The sequence below is a fragment of the Watersipora subatra genome, chromosome 7, assembly GCF_963576615.1.
Source record: "Watersipora subatra chromosome 7, tzWatSuba1.1, whole genome shotgun sequence".
Taxonomy (NCBI): Eukaryota; Metazoa; Bryozoa; class Gymnolaemata; order Cheilostomatida; family Watersiporidae; genus Watersipora; species Watersipora subatra.
The window spans coordinates 57,065,726-57,083,734 of record NC_088714.1 but is presented as its reverse complement, the minus strand read 5'-3'; the positions used below and the strand labels follow the sequence as shown (position 1 = coordinate 57,083,734).

At 34.7% G+C, this 18,009-nt stretch overlaps 1 protein-coding gene and 27 non-coding genes across 28 annotated transcripts in view; 1 reads left to right on the top strand and 27 right to left on the bottom strand.

Moving 5' to 3' along the window:
• LOC137401070 (von Willebrand factor A domain-containing protein 8-like) overlaps positions 1-18,009 on the top strand; it is a 127,934-nt gene that overhangs the window by 37,819 nt on the left and 72,106 nt on the right. The window lies entirely within an intron of this gene.
• Positions 155-226, bottom strand: Trnae-uuc (transfer RNA glutamic acid (anticodon UUC)). Its single transcript has one exon. It is a non-coding gene; the product is annotated as a tRNA-Glu (tRNA).
• On the bottom strand, positions 700-771 carry Trnae-uuc (transfer RNA glutamic acid (anticodon UUC)). The gene has a single exon. It is a non-coding gene; the product is annotated as a tRNA-Glu (tRNA).
• Positions 1,245-1,316, bottom strand: Trnae-cuc (transfer RNA glutamic acid (anticodon CUC)). The gene has a single exon. It is a non-coding gene; the product is annotated as a tRNA-Glu (tRNA).
• Trnae-uuc (transfer RNA glutamic acid (anticodon UUC)) lies at positions 1,787-1,858 on the bottom strand. The gene has a single exon. It is a non-coding gene; the product is annotated as a tRNA-Glu (tRNA).
• Positions 2,333-2,404, bottom strand: Trnae-uuc (transfer RNA glutamic acid (anticodon UUC)). The gene has a single exon. It is a non-coding gene; the product is annotated as a tRNA-Glu (tRNA).
• Trnae-uuc (transfer RNA glutamic acid (anticodon UUC)) lies at positions 2,870-2,941 on the bottom strand. Its single transcript has one exon. It is a non-coding gene; the product is annotated as a tRNA-Glu (tRNA).
• On the bottom strand, positions 3,415-3,486 carry Trnae-uuc (transfer RNA glutamic acid (anticodon UUC)). The gene has a single exon. It is a non-coding gene; the product is annotated as a tRNA-Glu (tRNA).
• Positions 3,960-4,031, bottom strand: Trnae-cuc (transfer RNA glutamic acid (anticodon CUC)). Its single transcript has one exon. It is a non-coding gene; the product is annotated as a tRNA-Glu (tRNA).
• Positions 4,502-4,573, bottom strand: Trnae-uuc (transfer RNA glutamic acid (anticodon UUC)). Its single transcript has one exon. It is a non-coding gene; the product is annotated as a tRNA-Glu (tRNA).
• On the bottom strand, positions 5,048-5,119 carry Trnae-uuc (transfer RNA glutamic acid (anticodon UUC)). Its single transcript has one exon. It is a non-coding gene; the product is annotated as a tRNA-Glu (tRNA).
• Trnae-uuc (transfer RNA glutamic acid (anticodon UUC)) lies at positions 5,585-5,656 on the bottom strand. Its single transcript has one exon. It is a non-coding gene; the product is annotated as a tRNA-Glu (tRNA).
• On the bottom strand, positions 6,654-6,725 carry Trnae-uuc (transfer RNA glutamic acid (anticodon UUC)). The gene has a single exon. It is a non-coding gene; the product is annotated as a tRNA-Glu (tRNA).
• Positions 7,199-7,270, bottom strand: Trnae-uuc (transfer RNA glutamic acid (anticodon UUC)). Its single transcript has one exon. It is a non-coding gene; the product is annotated as a tRNA-Glu (tRNA).
• Trnae-cuc (transfer RNA glutamic acid (anticodon CUC)) lies at positions 7,733-7,804 on the bottom strand. The gene has a single exon. It is a non-coding gene; the product is annotated as a tRNA-Glu (tRNA).
• Positions 8,276-8,347, bottom strand: Trnae-uuc (transfer RNA glutamic acid (anticodon UUC)). Its single transcript has one exon. It is a non-coding gene; the product is annotated as a tRNA-Glu (tRNA).
• On the bottom strand, positions 9,366-9,437 carry Trnae-uuc (transfer RNA glutamic acid (anticodon UUC)). The gene has a single exon. It is a non-coding gene; the product is annotated as a tRNA-Glu (tRNA).
• Trnae-uuc (transfer RNA glutamic acid (anticodon UUC)) lies at positions 9,908-9,979 on the bottom strand. The gene has a single exon. It is a non-coding gene; the product is annotated as a tRNA-Glu (tRNA).
• Trnae-uuc (transfer RNA glutamic acid (anticodon UUC)) lies at positions 10,977-11,048 on the bottom strand. Its single transcript has one exon. It is a non-coding gene; the product is annotated as a tRNA-Glu (tRNA).
• On the bottom strand, positions 11,522-11,593 carry Trnae-uuc (transfer RNA glutamic acid (anticodon UUC)). The gene has a single exon. It is a non-coding gene; the product is annotated as a tRNA-Glu (tRNA).
• On the bottom strand, positions 12,056-12,127 carry Trnae-cuc (transfer RNA glutamic acid (anticodon CUC)). The gene has a single exon. It is a non-coding gene; the product is annotated as a tRNA-Glu (tRNA).
• On the bottom strand, positions 12,598-12,669 carry Trnae-cuc (transfer RNA glutamic acid (anticodon CUC)). The gene has a single exon. It is a non-coding gene; the product is annotated as a tRNA-Glu (tRNA).
• Trnae-uuc (transfer RNA glutamic acid (anticodon UUC)) lies at positions 13,141-13,212 on the bottom strand. Its single transcript has one exon. It is a non-coding gene; the product is annotated as a tRNA-Glu (tRNA).
• Positions 14,231-14,302, bottom strand: Trnae-uuc (transfer RNA glutamic acid (anticodon UUC)). The gene has a single exon. It is a non-coding gene; the product is annotated as a tRNA-Glu (tRNA).
• Positions 14,773-14,844, bottom strand: Trnae-uuc (transfer RNA glutamic acid (anticodon UUC)). Its single transcript has one exon. It is a non-coding gene; the product is annotated as a tRNA-Glu (tRNA).
• Trnae-cuc (transfer RNA glutamic acid (anticodon CUC)) lies at positions 15,844-15,915 on the bottom strand. The gene has a single exon. It is a non-coding gene; the product is annotated as a tRNA-Glu (tRNA).
• On the bottom strand, positions 16,386-16,457 carry Trnae-cuc (transfer RNA glutamic acid (anticodon CUC)). Its single transcript has one exon. It is a non-coding gene; the product is annotated as a tRNA-Glu (tRNA).
• Positions 16,929-17,000, bottom strand: Trnae-uuc (transfer RNA glutamic acid (anticodon UUC)). Its single transcript has one exon. It is a non-coding gene; the product is annotated as a tRNA-Glu (tRNA).

The following is an 18,009-nucleotide window of genomic DNA, read 5'->3' as shown; positions in this document are numbered from 1 at the left end:
TTTTGTAATTAAACTTTTGTGAAAAACTGGGAATTATCATAACTAAATCCTCCTAAATGATTTCATATCTCAAACTTCATCTTTGCAAACTTTCGAGCATATCCATGAATGTCTTTAGAAAAGGCTGACCACTGCATCGATGCTCAAAAAGATGTTCCCAGACCTGGAATTGAACCCGGGCCGCCTGGGTGAAAACCAGGAATCCTAACCACTAGACCATATGGGACTACTTTCTCAAGTTACCCGTGTTTAAAAGTCGATTTAAGCTGATTCACGTTAGATTAACTGTAAACCATATAAAACGTAAATGTGTTTAAAATACGATTACAATAGTTCCGCTAGTTTGACCGATATTTCCTATCGATTAAAAGTTTGTATAAAGGGGTGTAAACCATATAGGGTACTTACTCATTTTGACTATATTGAAAATTTCATTTTAATCCAATCGATTTTCGAAAAACTTCTATCTGAGACCAAATACTGGATGTCTTCACATGGCAATTCATATCTAAAGTTCAATTCAAAGAAAAAGGTACCTTTTTTGTAATTAAACAGGGTTCTTTTTTGAAAAAAACTAGGGATTATCATAACTAAATACTCCTATGATTTTCTATCTCAAACTTCATTTTTGCCAACTTTAGGGTGTTTCCATGAATATCTTTAGAAAAGGCTGAGCACTGCATCGATGCGCAAAAGATGTTCCCACACCGGGAATTGAACCCGGGCCGCCTGGGTGAAAACCAGGAATCCTAACCACTAGACCATATGGGACTACTTTCTCAAGTTTTTTGGGTTTAAAATTCCAAATGAGCTGATTCACGTTAGATTAACTGTAAACCACATAAACGTAAATGCGTTCGAAATACAATTACACTAGTTACGCTAGTTTGACCGATCTTTCCTATATATTAAAAGTTTGTATAAAGGGGTGTAAGCCATATAGGATTACTTCCTCATTTTGACTATATTGAAAGTTTCATTTTAATCCAATCGATTTTCGAAAAACTTCTATCTGAGACTAAATACTGGATGTCTTCACATTGCAATTCATATCTAAAGTTCACTTCAAATAAAAAGGTGCCATATTTGGAATTGAACCGGGCTACTTTTGTGAAGAACCGGGAATTATCATAACTAAATCTTCCCATGATTTCATATCTCAGACTTCATTTTCGCAAACTTTTGAGCATATCCATGAATGCCTTTAGAAAAGGCTGACCACTGCATCGATGCTCAAAAAGATATTCCCACACCGGGAATTGAACCCGGGCCGCCTGGGTGAGAACCAGGAATCCTAACCACTAGACCATATGGGACTACTTTCTCAAGTTACCCGTGTTTAAAATTCGATTTAAGCTGATTCACGTTAACTTTAACTGTAAACCATATAAAACGTAAATGCGTTTGAAATACGATTAAAATAGTTACGCTAGTTTGACCGATATTTCCTATATATTAAAAGTTTGTATAAAGGGATGTAAACTAAATGGGATTACTTACTCATTTTGACTATGTTGAAAGTTTTATTTTAAGCCAATTGATTTTCGAAAAACTGCTAATTTCACACCAGATACTAGATGTCTTCACATGGCAATTCATATCTAAAGTTCACTTCAAAGAAAAATGTACCTTTTTTGTAATTAAACTTTTGTGAAGAACTGGGAATTATCATAACTAAATCCAACTAAATGATTTCATATCTCACACTTCATCTTTGCTAACTTTCGAGCATATCCATGAATGTCTTTTGAAAAGGCTGACCACTGCATCGATGCTCAAAAAGATATTCCCACACCGGGAATTGAACCCGGGCCGCCTGGGTGAAAACCAGGAATCCTAACCACTAGACCATATGGGACTACTTTCTCAAGTTACCCGTGTTTAAAATTCGATTTAAGCTGATTCACGTTAAATTAATTGTAAACCATGTGAAACGTAAATGCGTTTGAATTACGATTACAATAGTTACGCTAGTTTCACCGATATTTCCTATATATTAAAGCTTTGTATAAAGGGGTGTAAGCCATATGGGATTACTTACTCATTTTGACTATATTGAAAATTTCATTTTAATCCAATCGATTTTCGAAAAACTTCTATCTGAGACCAAATACTGGATGTCTTCACATGGCAATTCATATCTAAAGTTCAATTCAAAGAAAAATGTACCTTTTTTGTAATTAAACAGGGTTCTTTTTTGAAAAAAACTAGGGATTATCATAACTAAATACTCCCATGATTTTCTATCTCAAACTTCATTTTTGCCAACTTTAGGGTGTTTCCATGAATATCTTTAGAAAAGGCTGAGCACTGCATCGATGCGCAAAAGATGTTCCCACACCGGGAATTGAACCCGGGCCGCCTGGATGAAAACCAGGATTCCTAACCACTAGACCATATGGGACTACTTTCTCAAGTTTATTGGGTTTAAAGTTCCAATTAAACTGATTCACGTTATATCAACTGTAAACCATATAAAACATAATTGCGTTTGAATTAAGATTACAATAGTTCCGCTAGTTTGACCGTTATTTCCTATCGATTAGAAGTTTGTATAAAGGGGTGTAAGCCATATAGGACTACTTACTCATTTTGACTATATTGAAAATTTCATTTTAATCCAATCGATTTTCGAAAAACTTCTATCTGAGACCAAATACTACATGTCTTCACATAGCAATATCTAAAGTTCACTTCAAAGAAAAAGGTACCTTTTTTTGTAATTAAACTTTTGTGAAAAACTGGGAATTATCATAACTAAATCCTCCTAAATGATTTCATATCTCAAACTTCATCTTTGCAAACTTTCGAGCATATCCATGAATGTCTTTAGAAAAGGCTGACCACTGCATCGATGCTCAAAAAGATGTTCCCACACCGGGAATTGAACCCGGGCCGCCTGGGTGAAAACCAGGAATCCTAACCACTAGACCATATGGGACTACTTTCTCAAGTTACCCGTGTTTAAAAGTCGATTTAAGCTGATTCACGTTAGATTAACTGTAAACCATATAAAACGTAAATGTGTTTAAAATACGATTACAATAGTTCCGCTAGTTTGACCGATATTTCCTATCGATTAAAAGTTTGTATAAAGGGGTGTAAACCATATAGGGTACTTACTCATTTTGACTATATTGAAAATTTCATTTTAATCCAATCGATTTTCGAAAAACTTCTATCTGAGACCAAATACTGGATGTCTTCACATGGCAATTCATATCTAAAGTTCACTTCAAAGAAAAAGGTACCTTTTTTGTAATTAAACAGGGTTCTTTTTTGAAAAAAACTAGGGATTATCATAACTAAATACTCCCATGATTTTCTATCTCAAACTTCATTTTTGCCAACTTTAGGGTGTTTCCATGAATATCTTTAGAAAAGGCTGAGCACTGCATCGATGCGCAAAAGATGTTCCCACACCGGGAATTGAACCCGGGCCGCCTGGGTGAAAACCAGGAATCCTAACCACTAGACCATATGGGACTACTTTCTCAAGTTTTTTGGGTTTAAAATTCCAAATGAGCTGATTCACGTTAGATTAACTGTAAACCACATAAACGTAAATGCGTTCGAAATACAATTACACTAGTTACGCTAGTTTGACCGATCTTTCCTATATATTAAAAGTTTGTATAAAGGGGTGTAAGCCATATAGGATTACTTCCTCATTTTGACTATATTGAAAGTTTCATTTTAATCCAATCGATTTTCGAAAAACTTCTATCTGAGACTAAATACTGGATGTCTTCACATTGCAATTCATATCTAAAGTTCACTTCAAATAAAAAGGTGCCATATTTGGAATTGAACCGGGCTACTTTTGTGAAGAACCGGGAATTATCATAACTAAATCTTCCCATGATTTCATATCTCAGACTTCATTTTCGCAAACTTTTGAGCATATCCATGAATGCCTTTAGAAAAGGCTGACCACTGCATCGATGCTCAAAAAGATATTCCCACACCGGGAATTGAACCCGGGCCGCCTGGGTGAGAACCAGGAATCCTAACCACAAGACCATATGGGACTACTTTCTCAAGTTACCCGTGTTTAAAATTCGATTTAAGCTGATTCACGTTAACTTTAACTGTAAACCATATAAAACGTAAATGCGTTTGAAATACGATTAAAATAGTTACGCTAGTTTGACCGATATTTCCTATATATTAAAAGTTTGTATAAAGGGATGTAAACTAAATGGGATTACTTACTCATTTTGACTATGTTGAAAGTTTTATTTTAAGCCAATTGATTTTCGAAAAACTGCTAATTTCACACCAGATACTAGATGTCTTCACATGGCAATTCATATCTAAAGTTCACTTCAAAGAAAAATGTACCTTTTTTGTAATTAAACTTTTGTGAAGAACTGGGAATTATCATAACTAAATCCAACTAAATGATTTCATATCTCACACTTCATCTTTGCTAACTTTCGAGCATATCCATGAATGTCTTTTGAAAAGGCTGACCACTGCATCGATGCTCAAAAAGATATTCCCACACCGGGAATTGAACCCGGGCCGCCTGGGTGAAAACCAGGAATCCTAACCACTAGACCATATGGGACTACTTTCTCAAGTTACCCGTGTTTAAAATTCGATTTAAGCTGATTCACGTTAAATTAATTGTAAACCATGTGAAACGTAAATGCGTTTGAATTACGATTACAATAGTTACGCTAGTTTCACCGATATTTCCTATATATTAAAGCTTTGTATAAAGGGGTGTAAGCCATATGGGATTACTTACTCATTTTGACTATATTGAAAATTTCATTTTAATCCAATCGATTTTCGAAAAACTTCTATCTGAGACCAAATACTGGATGTCTTCACATGGCAATTCATATCTAAAGTTCAATTCAAAGAAAAATGTACCTTTTTTGTAATTAAACAGGGTTCTTTTTTGAAAAAAACTAGGGATTATCATAACTAAATACTCCCATGATTTTCTATCTCAAACTTCATTTTTGCCAACTTTAGGGTGTTTCCATGAATATCTTTAGAAAAGGCTGAGCACTGCATCGATGCGCAAAAGATGTTCCCACACCGGGAATTGAACCCGGGCCGCCTGGATGAAAACCAGGATTCCTAACCACTAGACCATATGGGACTACTTTCTCAAGTTTATTGGGTTTAAAGTTCCAATTAAACTGATTCACGTTATATCAACTGTAAACCATATAAAACATAATTGCGTTTGAATTAAGATTACAATAGTTCCGCTAGTTTGACCGTTATTTCCTATCGATTAGAAGTTTGTATAAAGGGGTGTAAGCCATATAGGACTACTTACTCATTTTGACTATATTGAAAATTTCATTTTAATCCAATCGATTTTCGAAAAACTTCTATCTGAGACCAAATACTACATGTCTTCACATAGCAATATCTAAAGTTCACTTCAAAGAAAAAGGTACCTTTTTTTGTAATTAAACTTTTGTGAAAAACTGGGAATTATCATAACTAAATCCAACTAAATGATTTCATATCTCACACTTCATCTTTGCAAACTTTCGAGCATATCCATGAATGTCTTCAGAAAAGGCTGACCACTGCATCGATGCTCAAAAAGATATTCCCACACCGGGAATTGAACCCGGGCCGCCTGGGTGAAAACCAGGAATCCTAACCACTAGACCATATGGGACTACTTTCTCAAGTTACCTGTGTTTAAAATTCGATTTAAGCTGATTCACGTTAAATTAATTGTAAACCATGTGAAACGTAAATGCGTTTGAATTACGATTACAATAGTTACGCTAGTTTCACCGATATTTCCTATATATTAAAACTTTGTATAAAGGGGTGTAAGCCATATGGGATTACTTACTCATTTTGAATATATTGAAATGTTCATTTTAATTCAATCGATTTTCGAAAAACTTCTATCTGAGACTAAATACTGGATGTCTTCACATTGCAATTCATATCTAAAGTTCACTTCAAATAAAAAGGTGCCATATTTGGAATTGAACCGGGCTACTTTTGTGAAGAACCGGGATTTATCATAACTAAATCTTCCCATGATTTCATATCTCAGACTTCATTTTCGCAAACCTTTGAGCATATCCATGAATCCCTTTAGAAAAGGCTGACCACTGCATCGATGCTCAAAAAGATATTCCCACACCATTAATTGAACCCGGGCGAAAACCAGGAATCCTAACCACTAGACCATATGGGACTACTTTCTCAAGTTTTTTGGGTTTGAAATTCCAAATAAGCTGATTCACGTTATATCAACTGTAAACCATATAAAACGTAAATGCGTTTGAAATAAGATTACAATAGTTCCGCTAGTTTGACCGATATTTCTTATATATAAAAAGTTTGTATAAAGGGGTGTAAACCATATGGGATTACTTACTCATTTTGACTATATTGAAAATTTCATTTTACGCCAATCGATTTTCGAAAAACTTCTAATCTGAGACCAAATACTGGATGTCTTCACATTGCAATTCATATCTAAAGTTCACTTCAAATAAAAAGGTACCATTTTTGGAATTGAACCGGGCTACTTTTGTGGAGAACTGGGAATTATCATAACTAAATCTCCCCACGATTTCATAACTCAGACTTTTGAGCATATGCATGAATGTCTTTAGAAAAGGCTGACCACTGCATCGATGCTCAAAAAGATATTCCCACACCGGGAATTGAACCCGGGCCGCCTGGGTGAAAACCAGGAATCCTAACCACTAGACCATATGGGACTACTTTCTCAAGTTACCCGTGTTTAAAAGTCGATTTAAGCTGATTCACGTTAGATTAACTGTAAACCATATAAAACGTAAATGTGTTTAAAATACGATTACAATAGTTCCGCTAGTTTGACCGATATTTCCTATCGATTAAAAGTTTGTATAAAGGGGTGTAAACCATATAGGGTACTTACTCATTTTGACTATATTGAAAATTTCATTTTAATCCAATCGATTTTCGAAAAACTTCTATCTGAGACCAAATACTGGATGTCTTCACATGGCAATTCATATCTAAAGTTCAATTCAAAGAAAAAGGTACCTTTTTTGTAATTAAACAGGGTTCTTTTTTGAAAAAAACTAGGGATTATCATAACTAAATACTCCCATGATTTTCTATCTCAAACTTCATTTTTGCCAACTTTAGGGTGTTTCCATGAATATCTTTAGAAAAGGCTGAGCACTGCATCGATGCGCAAAAGATGTTCCCACACCGGGAATTGAACCCGGGCCGCCTGGGTGAAAACCAGGAATCCTAACCACTAGACCATATGAGACTTTTTTCTCAAGTTTATTGGGTTTAAAGTTCCAATTAAACTGATTCATGTTATATTAACTGTAAACCATATAAAACGTAATTGCGTTTGAATTAAGATTACAATAGTTCCGCTAGTTTGACCGTTATTTCCTACCGATTAGAAGTTTGTATAAAGAGGTGTAAACCATATGGGATTACTTCCTCATTTTGACTATATTGAAAATTTCATTTTAATTCAATAGATTTTCGAAAAACTTCTATCTGAGACCAAATACTAGATGTCTTCACATGGCAATATCTAGAGTTCACTTCAAAGAAAAAGGTTCCTTTTTTGTAATTAAACATTTGTGAAGGACTGGGAATTATCATAACTATATCCTCCCATGATTTCATATATCAAAGTTCTTTTTCGCAAACTTTTGAGCATATCCATGAATGTGTTTAGAAACGTCTGACCACTGCATCGATGCTCAAAAAGATGTTCCCACACCGGGAATTGAACCCGGGCCGCCTGGGTGAGAACCAGGAATCCTAACCACTAGACCATATGGGACTACTTTCTCAAGTTACCCGTGTTTAAAATTCGATTTAAGCGGATTCACGTTAACTTTAACTGTAAACCATATAAAACGTAAATGCGTTTGAAATACGATTAAAATAGTTACGCTAGTTTGACCAATATTTCCTATATATTAAAAGTTTGTATAAAGGGATGTAAACTATATGGGATTACTTACTCATTCTGACTATGTTGAAAGTTTTATTTTAAGCCAATTGATTTTCGAAAAACTGCTAATTTCACACCAGATACTGGATGTCTTCACATGGCAATTCATATCTAAAGTTCACTTCAAAGAAAAAGGTACCTTTTTTTGAAATTAAACTTTTGTGAAGAACTTGGAATTATCATAACTAAATCCTCCTAAATGATTTCATATCTCACACTTCATCTTTGCAAACTTTCGAGCATATCCATGAATGTCTTTAGAAAAGGCTGACCACTGCATCGATGCTCAAAAACATGTTCCCACACCGGGAATTGAACCCGGGCCGCCTGGGTGAAAACCAGGAATCCTAACCACTAGACCATATGGGACTACTTTCTCAAGTTACCCGTGTTTAAAATTCGATTTAAGCTGATTCACGTTAAATGAACTGTAAAAATGTGAAACGTAGATGCATTTGAAATACGATTACAATAGTTCCGCTAGTTTGACCGATATTTCCTATATATTAAAAGTTTGTATAAAGGGGTGTAAACCATATGGGATTACTTACTCATTTTGACTACATTGAAAATTTCATTTTAATCCAATCGATTTTCGAAAAACTTCTATCTGAGACTAAATACTGGATGTCTTCACATTGCAATTCATATCTAAAGTTCACTTCAAATAAAAAGGTGCCATATTTGGAATTGAACCGGGCTACTTTTGTGAAGAACCGGGATTTATCATAACTAAATCTTCCCATGATTTCATATCTCAGACTTCATTTTCGCAACCCTTTGAGCATATCCATGAATCCCTTTAGAAAAGGCTGACCACTGCATCGATGCTCAAAAAGATATTCCCGCACCATTAATTGAACCCGGGCCGCCTGGGTGAAAACCAGGAATCCTAACCACTAGACCATATGGGACTACTTTCTCAAGTTACCCGTGTTTAAAAGTCGATTTAAGCTGATTCACGTTAGATTAACTGTAAACCATATAAAACGTAAATGTGTTTAAAATACGATTACAATAGTTCCGCTAGTTTGACCGATATTTCCTATCGATTAAAAGTTTGTATAAAGGGGTGTAAACCATATAGGGTACTTACTCATTTTGACTATATTGAAAATTTCATTTTAATCCAATCGATTTTCGAAAAACTTCTATCTGAGACCAAATACTGGATGTCTTCACATGGCAATTCATATCTAAAGTTCAATTCAAAGAAAAAGGTACCTTTTTTGTAATTAAACAGGGTTCTTTTTTGAAAAAAACTAGGGATTATCATAACTAAATACTCCCATGATTTTCTATCTCAAACTTCATTTTTGCCAACTTTAGGGTGTTTCCATGAATATCTTTAGAAAAGGCTGAGCACTGCATCGATGCGCAAAAGATGTTCCCACACCGGGAATTGAACCCGGGCCGCCTGGGTGAAAACCAGGAATCCTAACCACTAGACCATATGGGACTACTTTCTCAAGTTACCCGTGTTTAAAATTCGATTTAAGCTGCTTCACGTTAGCTTTAACTGTAAACCATATAAAACGTAAATGCGTTTGAAATACGATTAAAATAGTTACGCTAGTTTGACCGATATTTCCTATATATTAAAAGTTTGTATAAAGGGATGTAAACTATATGGGATTACTTACTCATTTTGACTATGTTGAAAGTTTTATTTTAAGCCAATTGATTTTCGAAAAACTGCTAATTTCACACCAGATACTAGATGTCTTCACATGGCAATTCATATCTAAAGTTCACTTCAAAGAAAAATGTACCTTTTTTGTAATTAAACTTTTGTGAAGAACTGGGAATTATCATAACTAAATCCAACTAAATGATTTCATATCTCACACTTCATCTTTGCAAACTTTCGAGCATATCCATGAATGTCTTCAGAAAAGGCTGACCACTGCATCGATGCTCAAAAAGATATTCCCACACCGGGAATTGAACCCGGGCCGCCTGGGTGAAAACCAGGAATCCTAACCACTAGACCATATGGGACTACTTTCTCAAGTTACCCGTGTTTAAAATTCGATTTAAGCTGATTCACGTTAAATTAATTGTAAACCATTTGAAACGTAAATGCGTTTGAATTACGATTACAATAGTTACGCTAGTTTCACCGATATTTCCTATATATTAAAACTTTGTATAAAGGGGTGTAAACCATATGGGATTACTTACTCATTTTGACTATATTGAAATGTTCATTTTAATTCAATCGATTTTCGAAAAACTTCTATCTGAGACTAAATACTGGATGTCTTCACATTGCAATTCATATCTAAAGTTCACTTCAAATAAAAAGGTGCCATATTTGGAATTGAACCGGGCTACTTTTGTGAAGAACCGGGATTTATCATAACTAAATCTTCCCATGATTTCATATCTCAGACTTCATTTTCGCAAACCTTTGAGCATATCCATGAATCCCTTTAGAAAAGGCTGACCACTGCATCGATGCTCAAAAAGATATTCCCACACCATTAATTGAACCCGGGCGAAAACCAGGAATCCTAACCACTAGACCATATGGGACTACTTTCTCAAGTTTTTTGGGTTTGAAATTCCAAATAAGCTGATTCACGTTATATCAACTGTAAACCATATAAAACGTAAATGCGTTTGAAATAAGATTACAATAGTTCCGCTAGTTTGACCGATATTTCTTATATATAAAAAGTTTGTATAAAGGGGTGTAAACCATATGGGATTACTTACTCATTTTGACTATATTGAAAATTTCATTTTACGCCAATCGATTTTCGAAAAACTTCTAATCTGAGACCAAATACTGGATGTCTTCACATTGCAATTCATATCTAAAGTTCACTTCAAATAAAAAGGTACCATTTTTGGAATTGAACCGGGCTACTTTTGTGGAGAACTGGGAATTATCATAACTAAATCTCCCCACGATTTCATAACTCAGACTTTTGAGCATATGCATGAATGTCTTTAGAAAAGGCTGACCACTGCATCGATGCTCAAAAAGATATTCCCACACCGGGAATTGAACCCGGGCCGCCTGGGTGAAAACCAGGAATCCTAACCACTAGACCATATGGGACTACTTTCTCAAGTTACCCGTGTTTAAAAGTCGATTTAAGCTGATTCACGTTAGATTAACTGTAAACCATATAAAACGTAAATGTGTTTAAAATACGATTACAATAGTTCCGCTAGTTTGACCGATATTTCCTATCGATTAAAAGTTTGTATAAAGGGGTGTAAACCATATAGGGTACTTACTCATTTTGACTATATTGAAAATTTCATTTTAATCCAATCGATTTTCGAAAAACTTCTATCTGAGACCAAATACTGGATGTCTTCACATGGCAATTCATATCTAAAGTTCAATTCAAAGAAAAAGGTACCTTTTTTGTAATTAAACAGGGTTCTTTTTTGAAAAAAACTAGGGATTATCATAACTAAATACTCCCATGATTTTCTATCTCAAACTTCATTTTTGCCAACTTTAGGGTGTTTCCATGAATATCTTTAGAAAAGGCTGAGCACTGCATCGATGCGCAAAAGATGTTCCCACACCGGGAATTGAACCCGGGCCGCCTGGGTGAAAACCAGGAATCCTAACCACTAGACCATATGGGACTACTTTCTCAAGTTTATTGGGTTTAAAGTTCCAATTAAACTGATTCATGTTATATTAACTGTAAACCATATAAAACGTAATTGCGTTTGAATTAAGATTACAATAGTTCTGCTAGTCTGACCGTTATTTCCTATCGATTAAAAGTTTGTATAAAGGGGTGTAAACCATATAGGATTACTTACTCATTTTGACTATATTGAAAATTTCATTTTAATTCAATAGATTTTCGAAAAACTTCTATCTGAGACCAAATACTAGATGTCTTCACATGGCAATATCTAGAGTTCACTTCAAAGAAAAAGGTTCCTTTTTTGTAATTAAACATTTGTGAAGGACTGGGAATTATCATAACTATATCCTCCCATGATTTCATATATCAAAGTTCTTTTTCGCAAACTTTTGAGCATATCCATGAATGTGTTTAGAAACGTCTGACCACTGCATCGATGCTCAAAAAGATGTTCCCACACCGGGAATTGAACCCGGGCCGCCTGGGTGAGAACCAGGAATCCTAACCACTAGACCATATGGGACTACTTTCTCAAGTTACCCGTGTTTAAAATTCGACTTAAGCTGATTCACGTTAACTTCAACTGTAAACCATATAAAACGTAAATGCGTTTGAAATACGATTAAAATAGTTACGCTAGTTTGACCGATATTTCCTATATATTAAAAGTTTGTATAAAGGGATGTAAACTATATGGGATTACTTACTCATTTTGACTATGTTGAAAGTTTTATTTTAAGCCAATTGATTTTCGAAAAACTGCTAATTTCACACCAGATACTAGATGTCTTCACATGGCAATTCATATCTAAAGTTCACTTCAAAGAAAAAGGTACCTTTTTTTGTAATTAAACTTTTGTGAAGAACTGGGAATTATCATAACTAATCCTCCTAAATGATTTCATATCTCACACTTCATCTTTGCAAACTTTCGAGCATATCCATGAATGTCTTTAGAAAAGGCTGACCACTGCATCGATGCTCAAAAAGATGTTCCCACACCGGGAATTGAACCCGGGCCGCCTGGGTGAGAACCAGGAATCCTAACCACTAGACCATATGGGACTACTTTCTCAAGTTACCCGTGTTTAAAATTCGATTTAAGCTGATTCACGTTAACTTTAACTGTAAACCATATAAAACGTAAATGCGTTTGAAATACGATTAAAATAGTTACGCTAGTTTGACCAATATTTCCTATATATTAAAAGTTTGTATAAAGGGATGTAAACTATATGGGATTACTTACTCATTCTGACTATGTTGAAAGTTTTATTTTAAGCCAATTGATTTTCGAAAAACTGCTAATTTCACACCAGATACTGGATGTCTTCACATGGCAATTCATATCTAAAGTTCACTTCAAAGAAAAAGGTACCTTTTTTTGTAATTAAACTTTTGTGAAGAACTTGGAATTATCATAACTAAATCCTCCTAAATGATTTCATATCTCACACTTCATCTTTGCAAACTTTCGAGCATATCCATGAATGTCTTTAGAAAAGGCTGACCACTGCATCGATGCTCAAAAACATGTTCCCACACCGGGAATTGAACCCGGGCCGCCTGGGTGAAAACCAGGAATCCTAACCACTAGACCATATGGGACTACTTTCTCAAGTTACCCGTGTTTAAAATTCGATTTAAGCTGATTCACGTTAAATGAACTGTAAAAATGTGAAACGTAGATGCATTTGAAATACGATTACAATAGTTCCGCTAGTTTGACCGATATTTCCTATATATTAAAAGTTTGTATAAAGGGGTGTAAACCATATAGGATTACTTACTCATTTTGACTATATTGAAAATTTCATTTTAATCCAATCGATTTTCGAAAAACTTCTATCTGAGACTAAATACTGGATGTCTTCACATTGCAATTCATATCTAAAGTTCACTTCAAATAAAAAGGTGCCATATTTGGAATTGAACCGGGCTACTTTTGTGAAGAACCGGGATTTATCATAACTAAATCTTCCCATGATTTCATATCTCAGACTTCATTTTCGCAACCCTTTGAGCATATCCATGAATCCCTTTAGAAAAGGCTGACCACTGCATCGATGCTCAAAAAGATATTCCCACACCATTAATTGAACCCGGGCCGCCTGGGTGAAAACCAGGAATCCTAACCACTAGACCATATGGGACTACTTTCTCAAGTTACCCGTGTTTAAAAGTCGATTTAAGCTGATTCACGTTAGATTAACTGTAAACCATATAAAACGTAAATGTGTTTAAAATACGATTACAATAGTTCCGCTAGTTTGACCGATATTTCCTATCGATTAAAAGTTTGTATAAAGGGGTGTAAACCATATAGGGTACTTACTCATTTTGACTATATTGAAAATTTCATTTTAATCCAATCGATTTTCGAAAAACTTCTATCTGAGACCAAATACTGGATGTCTTCACATGGCAATTCATATCTAAAGTTCAATTCAAAGAAAAAGGTACCTTTTTTGTAATTAAACAGGGTTCTTTTTTGAAAAAAACTAGGGATTATCATAACTAAATACTCCCATGATTTTCTATCTCAAACTTCATTTTTGCCAACTTTAGGGTGTTTCCATGAATATCTTTAGAAAAGGCTGAGCACTGCATCGATGCGCAAAAGATGTTCCCACACCGGGAATTGAACCCGGGCCGCCTGGGTGAAAACCAGGAATCCTAACCACTAGACCATATGGGACTACTTTCTCAAGTTACCCGTGTTTAAAATTCGATTTAAGCTGCTTCACGTTAGCTTTAACTGTAAACCATATAAAACGTAAATGCGTTTGAAATACGATTAAAATAGTTACGCTAGTTTGACCGATATTTCCTATATATTAAAAGTTTGTATAAAGGGATGTAAACTAAATGGGATTACTTACTCATTTTGACTATGTTGAAAGTTTTATTTTAAGCCAATTGATTTTCGAAAAACTGCTAATTTCACACCAGATACTAGATGTCTTCACATGGCAATTCATATCTAAAGTTCACTTCAAAGAAAAATGTACCTTTTTTGTAATTAAACTTTTGTGAAGAACTGGGAATTATCATAACTAAATCCAACTAAATGATTTCATATCTCACACTTCATCTTTGCAAACTTTCGAGCATATCCATGAATGTCTTCAGAAAAGGCTGACCACTGCATCGATGCTCAAAAAGATATTCCCACACCGGGAATTGAACCCGGGCCGCCTGGGTGAAAACCAGGAATCCTAACCACTAGACCATATGGGACTACTTTCTCAAGTTACCTGTGTTTAAAATTCGATTTAAGCTGATTCACGTTAAATTAATTGTAAACCATGTGAAACGTAAATGCGTTTGAATTACGATTACAATAGTTACGCTAGTTTCACCGATATTTCCTATATATTAAAACTTTGTATAAAGGGGTGTAAGCCATATGGGATTACTTACTCATTTTGACTATATTGAAATGTTCATTTTAATTCAATCGATTTTCGAAAAACTTCTATCTGAGACTAAATACTGGATGTCTTCACATTGCAATTCATATCTAAAGTTCACTTCAAATAAAAAGGTGCCATATTTGGAATTGAACCGGGCTACTTTTGTGAAGAACCGGGATTTATCATAACTAAATCTTCCCATGATTTCATATCTCAGACTTCATTTTCGCAAACCTTTGAGCATATCCATGAATCCCTTTAGAAAAGGCTGACCACTGCATCGATGCTCAAAAAGATATTCCCACACCATTAATTGAACCCGGGCGAAAACCAGGAATCCTAACCACTAGACCATATGGGACTACTTTCTCAAGTTTATTGGGTTTAAAGTTCCAATTAAACTGATTCATGTTATATTAACTGTAAACCATATAAAACGTAATTGCGTTTGAATTAAGATTACAATAGTTCTGCTAGTTTGACCGTTATTTCCTATCGATTAAAAGTTTGTATAAAGGGGTGTAAACCATATAGGATTACTTACTCATTTTGACTATATTGAAAATTTCATTTTAATTCAATAGATTTTCGAAAAACTTCTATCTGAGACCAAATACTAGATGTCTTCACATGGCAATATCTAGAGTTCACTTCAAAGAAAAAGGTTCCTTTTTTGTAATTAAACATTTGTGAAGGACTGGGAATTATCATAACTATATCCTCCCATGATTTCATATATCAAAGTTCATTTTCGCAAACTTTTGAGCATATCCATGAATGCCTTTAGAAAAGGCTGACCACTGCATCGATGCTCAAAAAGATATTCCCACACCGGGAATTGAACCCGGGCCGCCTGGGTGAGAACCAGGAATCCTAACCACAAGACCATATGGGACTACTTTCTCAAGTTACCCGTGTTTAAAATTCGATTTAAGCTGATTCACGTTAACTTTAACTGTAAACCATATAAAACGTAAATGCGTTTGAAATACGATTAAAATAGTTACGCTAGTTTGACCGATATTTCCTATATATTAAAAGTTTGTATAAAGGGATGTAAACTATATGGGATTACTTACTCATTTTGACTATGTTGAAAGTTTTATTTTAAGCCAATTGATTTTCGAAAAACTGCTAATTTCACACCAGATACTAGATGTCTTCACATGGCAATTCATATCTAAAGTTCACTTCAAAGAAAAAGGTACATTTTTTTGTAATTAAACTTTTGTGAAGAACTGGGAATTATCATAACTAATCCTCCTAAATGATTTCATATCTCACACTTCATCTTTGCAAACTTTCGAGCATATCCATGAATGTCTTTAGAAAAGGCTGACCACTGCATCGATGCTCAAAAAGATGTTCCCACACCGGGAATTGAACCCGGGCCGCCTGGGTGAGAACCAGGAATCCTAACCACTAGACCATATGGGACTACTTTCTCAAGTTACCCGTGTTTAAAATTCGATTTAAGCTGATTCACGTTAACTTTAACTGTAAACCTTATAAAACGTAAATGCGTTTGAAATACGATTAAAATAGTTACGCTAGTTTGACCAATATTTCCTATATATTAAAAGTTTGTATAAAGGGATGTAAACTATATGGGATTACTTACTCATTCTGACTATGTTGAAAGTTTTATTTTAAGCCAATTGATTTTCGAAAAACTGCTAATTTCACACCAGATACTGGATGTCTTCACATGGCAATTCATATCTAAAGTTCACTTCAAAGAAAAAGGTACCTTTTTTTGTAATTAAACTTTTGTGAAGAACTTGGAATTATCATAACTAAATCCTCCTAAATGATTTCATATCTCACACTTCATCTTTGCAAACTTTCGAGCATATCCATGAATGTCTTTAGAAAAGGCTGACCACTGCATCGATGCTCAAAAACATGTTCCCACACCGGGAATTGAACCCGGGCCGCCTGGGTGAAAACCAGGAATCCTAACCACTAGACCATATGGGACTACTTTCTCAAGTTACCCGTGTTTAAAATTCGATTTAAGCTGATTCACGTTAAATGAACTGTAAAAATGTGAAACGTAGATGCATTTGAAATACGATTACAATAGTTCCGCTAGTTTGACCGATATTTCCTATATATTAAAAGTTTGTATAAAGGGGTGTAAACCATATAGGATTACTTACTCATTTTGACTATATTGAAAATTTCATTTTAATCCAATCGATTTTCGAAAAACTTCTATCTGAGACTAAATACTGGATGTCTTCACATTGCAATTCATATCTAAAGTTCACTTCAAATAAAAAGGTGCCATATTTGGAATTGAACCGGGCTACTTTTGTGAAGAACCGGGATTTATCATAACTAAATCTTCCCATGATTTCATATCTCAGACTTCATTTTCGCAACCCTTTGAGCATATCCATGAATCCCTTTAGAAAAGGCTGACCACTGCATCGATGCTCAAAAAGATATTCCCACACCATTAATTGAACCCGGGCCGCCTGGGTGAAAACCAGGAATCCTAACCACTAGACCATATGGGACTACTTTCTCAAGTTACCCGTGTTTAAAAGTCGATTTAAGCTGATTCACGTTAGATTAACTGTAAACCATATAAAACGTAAATGTGTTTAAAATACGATTACAATAGTTCCGCTAGTTTGACCGATATTTCCTATCGATTAAAAGTTTGTATAAAGGGGTGTAAACCATATAGGGTACTTACTCATTTTGACTATATTGAAAATTTCATTTTAATCCAATCGATTTTCGAAAAACTTCTATCTGAGACCAAATACTGGATGTCTTCACATGGCAATTCATATCTAAGGTTCAATTCAAAGAAAAAGGTACCTTTTTTGTAATTAAACAGGGTTCTTTTTTGAAAAAAACTAGGGATTATCATAACTAAATACTCCCATGATTTTCTATCTCAAACTTCATTTTTGCCAACTTTAGGGTGTTTCCATGAATATCTTTAGAAAAGGCTGAGCACTGCATCGATGCG